Source organism: Nicotiana attenuata, chromosome 1 (genome assembly GCF_001879085.1).
Source record: "Nicotiana attenuata strain UT chromosome 1, NIATTr2, whole genome shotgun sequence".
Taxonomy (NCBI): Eukaryota; Viridiplantae; Streptophyta; class Magnoliopsida; order Solanales; family Solanaceae; genus Nicotiana; species Nicotiana attenuata.
This window is the reverse complement of record NC_031989.1, coordinates 71,671,884-71,679,311: the sequence shown is the minus strand read 5'-3', so window position 1 is coordinate 71,679,311 and position 7,428 is coordinate 71,671,884. Positions and strand designations below refer to the sequence as shown.

The following is a 7,428-nucleotide window of genomic DNA, read 5'->3' as shown; positions in this document are numbered from 1 at the left end:
CAAATCAAAAAGAAAACAAAATAAAAAAAACTACCTATACCCGGTTCAAGTTAAAACCCTTGGAAAAGAACCGTGGCCCAAAGAAAACCAAGGGGGAGTTGCTACACTACCTAAAAAAAATCTTTTTGGTATTTTCTCTAGACTAACTTCCCTCAAGAAAATTGTCTAAAAGATCCGTCATCAGGAAGAGTCTGCATATTTTCCAATTTTTTTTTTCGACTTAGTCCCTCAAGAACCCCGCCGAAAGGGATCCGTCGTCGGGACGAGCCACTTATCTACTTTAAACTAATGATTCCTACTTAACACCAAAACTATCAAGGTTAAATAAAACAAAACAAAAGGAACATTCAAATGATACAACTACATATATACAATGAAGTACCCCCACCCCACACTTAAAAATGAAGACATGTCCCCATGGCTTAAAATTTGAAAGAGCAGTGAGGTGAAGGAACTTCCCTGAAGTGTCACTCCTGGTCGGAGACAGTGTCTGGGTTGACGTTGCACGCACGGCCCAGAGCGCGCAGCCAGCCCATGAATTTCTTTTTCGACTTCACTTGTCGGTCAGCTACCGCGTCTACTCGGGTGCCCAAATCAGTCATGGATGCTCGCAAACCAGCCATCTCCTGCTCCAAAGCAGTGAAACGGGACGCCCGGGCAGCTCCTGAAGATGTCGCAGTCCCAGATGGTCCTGCAGCTGCTACACCTTGCTCCTGAGCCTGTGGTGTGGCCACCACGTTCTTTTCAGCATCCTCCTCATCATCAGAATCATCAGAGCTACTACTCGCTGCCGCCTCTACTACTTCCGGCTCTTTTCCCGTGGTCACCTTATCAGCACGGAACTTGCCCTCCTATCTTACCAACCCATCCACAGCTAGATTTTCGGGTACCCGAGCATCCCTGCATAGTTGAGTCACTAAAGAGGGGAAAAAGAAACCATACCTTTTGACTTGACTTCGGACGAATATCTCTTCATGCATCACTTTGGCCACATCGAAGTCGTAACCATTTACAAAGCACCAAATCAAGGCATCTCGGGGCCCATTTACCTCTGTAGTATTGTGAGACGGAATCAAGCGGTTGTTTATGAGGTGCAACCAGCACTTCCCTTCAAAGGTTAGTACTGAGGAGTGTAATTTCTCCCTATAGTCCATCCAGACCACTTCTTTTCCGGGCACACAAATTGTCTCAAAGAATCGTGCCCATTTTTCGTCGTTCATTGGTTGGCGGTCGTACTCATAGAAGTAATCACCAGCATCCGGAGGTGGAGGCAGCTGGTAGGCCGTCCGTATTGCCTCAACAGAAGCATTCACCACCCTTCGACGCACCGTGACTACTCCATTAACATGCTCCAGAACATTGGCATAGAACTCCCGCACCATCCAGACCACTTCTTTTCCGGGCACACAAATTGTCTCAAAGAATCGTGCCCATTTTCCGTCGTTCATTGGTTGGCGGCCGTACTCATAGAAGTAATCACCAGCATCCGGAGGTGGAGGCAGCTGGTAGGCCGTCCGTATTGCCTCAACAGAAGCATTCACTGCCCTTCGGCGCACCGTGACTACTCCATTAACATGCTCCGGTACATTGGCATAGAACTCCCGCACAACCATTGCATTGCCCTCACTGGGCTCATTGATGAAGGTTTGCAACCCTCGCCTCACCAACTCATTGTACATGTGCGGGCAGTGGTGCTGGAGCCAGCCGACGTGAATACCCCTCTCCGGAATTGGCTTTCTACTAGCCTTTTCCGCAAAGCGGTCTTGTGCCTTGGCCAAAACAAATTTTGTAGCATCAAAGGAACGGGCATGTGCAGCCCCTCTTGACCTAGCCGAACCAGCTTGGCTGCTTGATGAGGCCCCTGTGACTTGTCGTTTCCTAGGTGGAGCCATGATACCTGCAAAACGGGAACACATTAGCACAACTAAAATTTGTGACACAATGCGGCTACTCAGACTTCACACGCATAAGTGGTCACAAACTACATAATCACGTTCATTTGGGCTTTTCCACAAATACCTTGTGGGCGTTAAACCTTCATAGCTCTTTTTAAGCTTTTTAGAACACTAATCCACCACATACACTCACCAAGACACAAAGTAGGTGGAATTCCACCCCAAACTTATCACCCACCAATACTACAACATATTTTACTAATTTCTCTACACAAAATCTAAGAACAACTACTACAACAATGGCATTTAAATACACAAAAATTTGAAAAATAAAAAGAGAAAAAGAGAAGAAAAAGAAACTAGGGTTCATACCTGTAGTGGGAGATGGTGGTGAGTAGAGAAAGAAGATGGAGAAGAAGAAGAGTGAGCTTGGGAAGGGGGAAATTCATAAGCTAGAGAGATGGGAGCTTGGGATGGAGGAAGGGTTTGGTTTTGTTTTTGTGTTCGTTGGTTTGGGGGAATTAGAAAAGGGGGAAGGTTTTTTTTTTTGTTCGATTGGGGAGTGATAGAAAAGGGGGATGGAAAATTAAAACCTAAACAAAATAAAAGAACAAAATAAAAAGAAAAACTTAAACTACTAAAAAGAACTGGCGACAATTTGACGGAACTAGCACGCCCAGATGCGCGGTCGCGCTAGTTTTAGCGCGGCCAAGACAGAACCTGGAGAAATTAGCGCGCCCAGATGCGCGCTCACAAGCGCGACTGCGCTAGTAGCGCGTTCAGAAGTGCGCCCAGGTGCGTGACCCAGGCACTTGTGCAAATTAGCGCGCCCAGATGCGTGCCCAGTAGCGCGGGCGCGCACCTGGGCAAATTTTTTTCTTCAACTTTTCACCTGTTCTTACCCCGTTCGATGGCCTTAGCACTTGCCCATTGTCACCTGCATTGGTTAGCACTTCCTAAAACACAAAATCAACACTTACTACTATCGTTGGGTTGCCTCCCAACCAGCGCCTTATTTAACATCGCGACACAACGATTACAACAATTCAATGGGTTGCCTCCCATCCAGCGCCTGATTTAACGTCGCGGCACGACGCAGAGTCTCGCTTACTCATCAGCGAGTACAACCTTGGTTTTTTCACGATTAATCATTCCTCCCCAATAATGCGTGACTCTATGACCATTCACCAAGAATTTCCTCTCACTATTTAAAGCTCGCAGCTCGATTGCACCATAAGGAGTGACTCTCACCACCTCAAAAGGACCTGACCATCTCGACTTTAGCTTCCCAGGGAACAGCCGTAGTCTAGAATTGAATAACAATACCTGTTGGCCTGGCTCAAAGTGACGTGGCTTTATATGCTTGTCATGTCATCGTTTTGTCTTTTCTTTATATAGCTTGGCATTTTCATAGGAGTGCAGCCTGAACTCGTCTAACTCATTCAACTGCATAAGTCTTTCTCACCTGCGGTTTCAAGGTCCATGTTCAGCTTCTTAATGGCCCAGTATGCTTTGTGTTCAAGCTCAACGGGCAAGTGGCAGGCCTTCCCATAAACCAGCTTGTAAGGGGACGCTCCAATTGGCGTTTTATATGCAGTCCTATACGCCCATAGGGCATCATCCAACTTTGCAGCCCAATCCTTCCTATTCACACTCACCGTCTTCTCTAATATTTGCTTGATTTCTCTGTTTGACACCTCAGCTTGCCCATTTGTCTGCGGATGATATGCTATAGCAATTCTATGGCGAACTCCATATTTAGCTAGAAGGTTATTCAATAATCGATTGCAAAAGTGAGTCCCTTCATCACTGATTAAGGCACGTGGAGTCCCAAATGTTGAGAATATGTTCTTTTTCACAAAAGCAGCTACCACCATGGCATCATTTGTGGGCAAAGCAATTGCCTCCACCCATTTTGACACGTAGTCAACGGCTAGCAATATGTATTTGTTTCCTCTGGACGGTGGAAATGGCCCCATAAAATCTATTCCCCACAAATCAAAAAGCTCAACTTCTAGAATATTATTTAAAGGCATCTCATGCTTCCTTGTGATTGTTCCCGTTCTCTGACATTGGTCACACTTCTTAACGAATGCATAGGCATCCTTGAATAAGGTTGGCCAAAAGAGACCGGATTGTAACACCTTTGCAGCTGTTCTATCTCCTCCATAATGACCCCCATAAGGTGATGCGTGACAATCATACAACACTAATTCCACCTCTTTTTCAGGAATGCATCTCCTCATCAACTGATTAGCACATTGCTTGAACAAATAGGGCTCATCCCAGTAATAGAAGTTTACATCATGTAAGAACCGCTTTCTAGCTTCAGATCGGATTTCGGGAGGGAGTATTCCACTCACAAGATAATTCACATAGTCTGCATACCATCGGGGAGTGTCTTGGGTTATAGCAAAAAGTTGCTCATCAGGAAACACTTCTTTAATTTGGCCACCCTCCTCCACGTGATCGTGATTTTCCAATCTTGATAGATGGTCAGCTACTTGGTTCTCTGTCCCCTTTCGATCTCGTATTTCTACATCAAATTCCTGCAGCAACAAAACCCAGCGCATCAAACAAGCTTTGGATTCCTTTTTTATAAACAAATACCTGATTGCTGCATGATCCATATGGACTATGACTTTCGTTCCCACCAAGTATGCCCGGAATTTCTCAAAGGCCCACACAACGGCTAACAACTCCTTCTCAATGGTGGTGTAATTCAGCTGTGCATCAGCAAGAGTCTTACTCGCATAGTAGATGGAATAAAACACCTTGTCCTTCCTCTGGCCTAGCACTGCCCCAATAGCAAGGTTACTCGCATCACACATAAGTTCAAATGGTAGAGACCAATCAGGTGCCACAATAATGGGGGCAGTCACCAACTTCTTTTTAAGTTCCTCAAATGCGTTGAGGCAAGCATCATCAAAATTGAAAGTTACATCTTTTTCAAGCAGCCTGCACAAAGGAGTAGCAATTTTTGAAAAATCTTTAATAAAGCGCCGATAGAAACCCGCGTGTCCCAAGAAACTCCGGACACCCTTCACTGAGATAGGTGGAGGTAATTTTGCAACCGCCTCCACCTTCGCTTTATCAACTTCAATGTCGCTCCTAGATACTCTATGACCCAACACGATGCCTTTTTGTACCATAAAATGGCACTTTTCCCAATTTAATACCAGATTTATTTCTTCACAACGGGCCAGCACCTTGCTTAAATTCCTCAAGCAATTATCATAAGAAGACCCAAAAACTAAAAAATCATCCATAAACACTTCCACGAATTTTTCCACCATGTCGGTGAAAATAGCCATCATGCATCTCTGGAATGTGGCTGGTGCATTACGAAGACCAAATGGCATTCCCTTGAAGGCAAAAGTGCCATAAGGACAAGTAAAAGTAGTCTTCTCCTGATCCTCTGGGCATATGACAATCTGATTGTATCCTGAATAACCATCAAGGAAGCAGTAATATTCATGCCCTGCTAACCTGTCTAGCATTTGATCGATGAATGGGAGTGGAAGTGATCCTTGTGAGTTGCCTTATTGAGCCTTCTATAATCAATGCAGATTCTCCAGCCCGTAACAATGCGAGTGGGGATTAGCTCATTCTTCTCGTTCTCAACTACAGTCATTCCTCCCTTTTTGGGCACATATTGAACCGGGCTTACCCAGTTGCTATCAGAAATAGGAAAAATGATGCCTGCATCGAGCAACTTGATTACTTCCTTTTTCACCACCTCTTTCATAATGGGATTTAATCTCCTTTGCTGCTCTACACTGGGGCGGTGTCCGTCCTCTAGAAAGATTTTATGCATGCAAAACGATGGACTAATACCCTTGATGTCAGCTATAGTCCACCCAATGGCTTTTTTATGCTCGCGGAGGACTCTAAGCAATTTTTCTTCTTGAGTGCTGGACAAGCTAGATGAAATAATCACGGGCAGTGTCTCTGAGTTCCCCAAATAAGCATAGCACAGATGCCCTGGAAGTGGCTTGAGTTCTAGCTTCGGAGCTTCTTCAATAGATGGCCTAGGGAGGGTCAGAGTGACAGGCCTGTCCAACTCTTCAAATTTTCTAATCCCATGTACATAACTGCATGACATATCTAGCACTTGCTCGATTTCTCCTATTCTTTCATCTTCACTATTTTCTACATCCCCAATCAATACTCGTTCAACAGGATCTGCAGGGCTCATATAGGGTACTAACGATGTGGCATCACCTTCCACCACAGAGATCATGGATAGCTCTTCATAATGGGCTGGTAACTTGAGTGCTATATAAACATTGAATACCTCCACTCGGTCACCTACTCTCATCGTCATCTTTCCTTCGCAGACATCAATAATAGCTCGACCCGTGGCTAAGAATGGACGCCCCAAAATAAATGGGACTTCCTGATCAGGCTCGTAATCCAGGATAATGAAATCAGCAGGGAATATGAAAGAGCCCACTTGAACTAGCACATCTTCAATCACTCCCTCAGGATGAGCAAGGGAGCGATCAGCTAACTGTAAGATAACTGTCGTTGGGCGTGGTTCACCCAACCCCAACTGTCTGAACATAGATAGCGGCATCAAATTGATGCTCGCTCCAAGATCACATAAAGCTCGCCCAACAGCATGTTTACCAATGGAGATGTGGATAGTGAAACTACCTGGATCCTTCAATTTCTGAGGTAACTTGCCTTGAATTCTGGAACTGCACTCCTCAGTGAGTGCCACAGTCTCGAACAAGGTCAGCCTCCTTTTATTTGCCACAATATCCTTGATGTACTTTGCATATTTGGGTATCTCTTGTAAGATGTCAACCAATGGAATATTAATCTGCACTTACTTCAAGATATCAAGAAACTTTTTATATGCGGCATTGTCTTTTAATTTCTGCAATCTTTGAGGGAATGGAGGTGGTGGCCTTGCAACCAATTGTGGGGGCTGCTCATCCACCGCCTCTCCAGCTGACTTCTTTGGCTCCGTGGCTTTCTCTGGTGTTGATTCTATAATGGCTGGCCTCTCAGTAAAAGTCACCTGTTTCCTCTTTTTAGGAGGAACTTCCTCTAGTTGTCTCCCATTCCTCAATGACACGGCATTAAGGGCCGCCTTAGGATTTGCTTCAGTGTCGCTTGGAAGAGCTCCAGCTGGTCTAGTGTTTTGAGCACTGGCAAGCTGTCCCATTTGACGCTCCAAATTTCTCACTGTAGTGACGAGGGATTGCTGTTCAGCCATCATTTTTTTAAACATGTCTTCAAGGTGGCTTGTAGGACTCGCTTGTTGTTCACCCTGAGGTGGTCTATATTGCTGTTGAGGTGCTTGAGGCCTGTATTGATTCTGAGTGCCCTGGTTTCCACCCCAAGAGAAGTTTGGGTGGTTCCTCCAATTGGGATTGTAAGTGTTCCCATATTGATTTGCTTGGCCCCTATTTGGCCCCTATTTGATTACTCACGAAGCAGACAGACTCTGGATTTGCGACATATGTCGCTCGTGTGTCCCTCTCCACATATTTCACAAAAAGCTTGAACCTGTTGTACCGGT

At 45.2% G+C, this 7,428-nt stretch overlaps 1 pseudogene; it reads right to left on the bottom strand.

The window, feature by feature from the left end:
* LOC109237263 lies at positions 468-7,122 on the bottom strand (annotated as a pseudogene).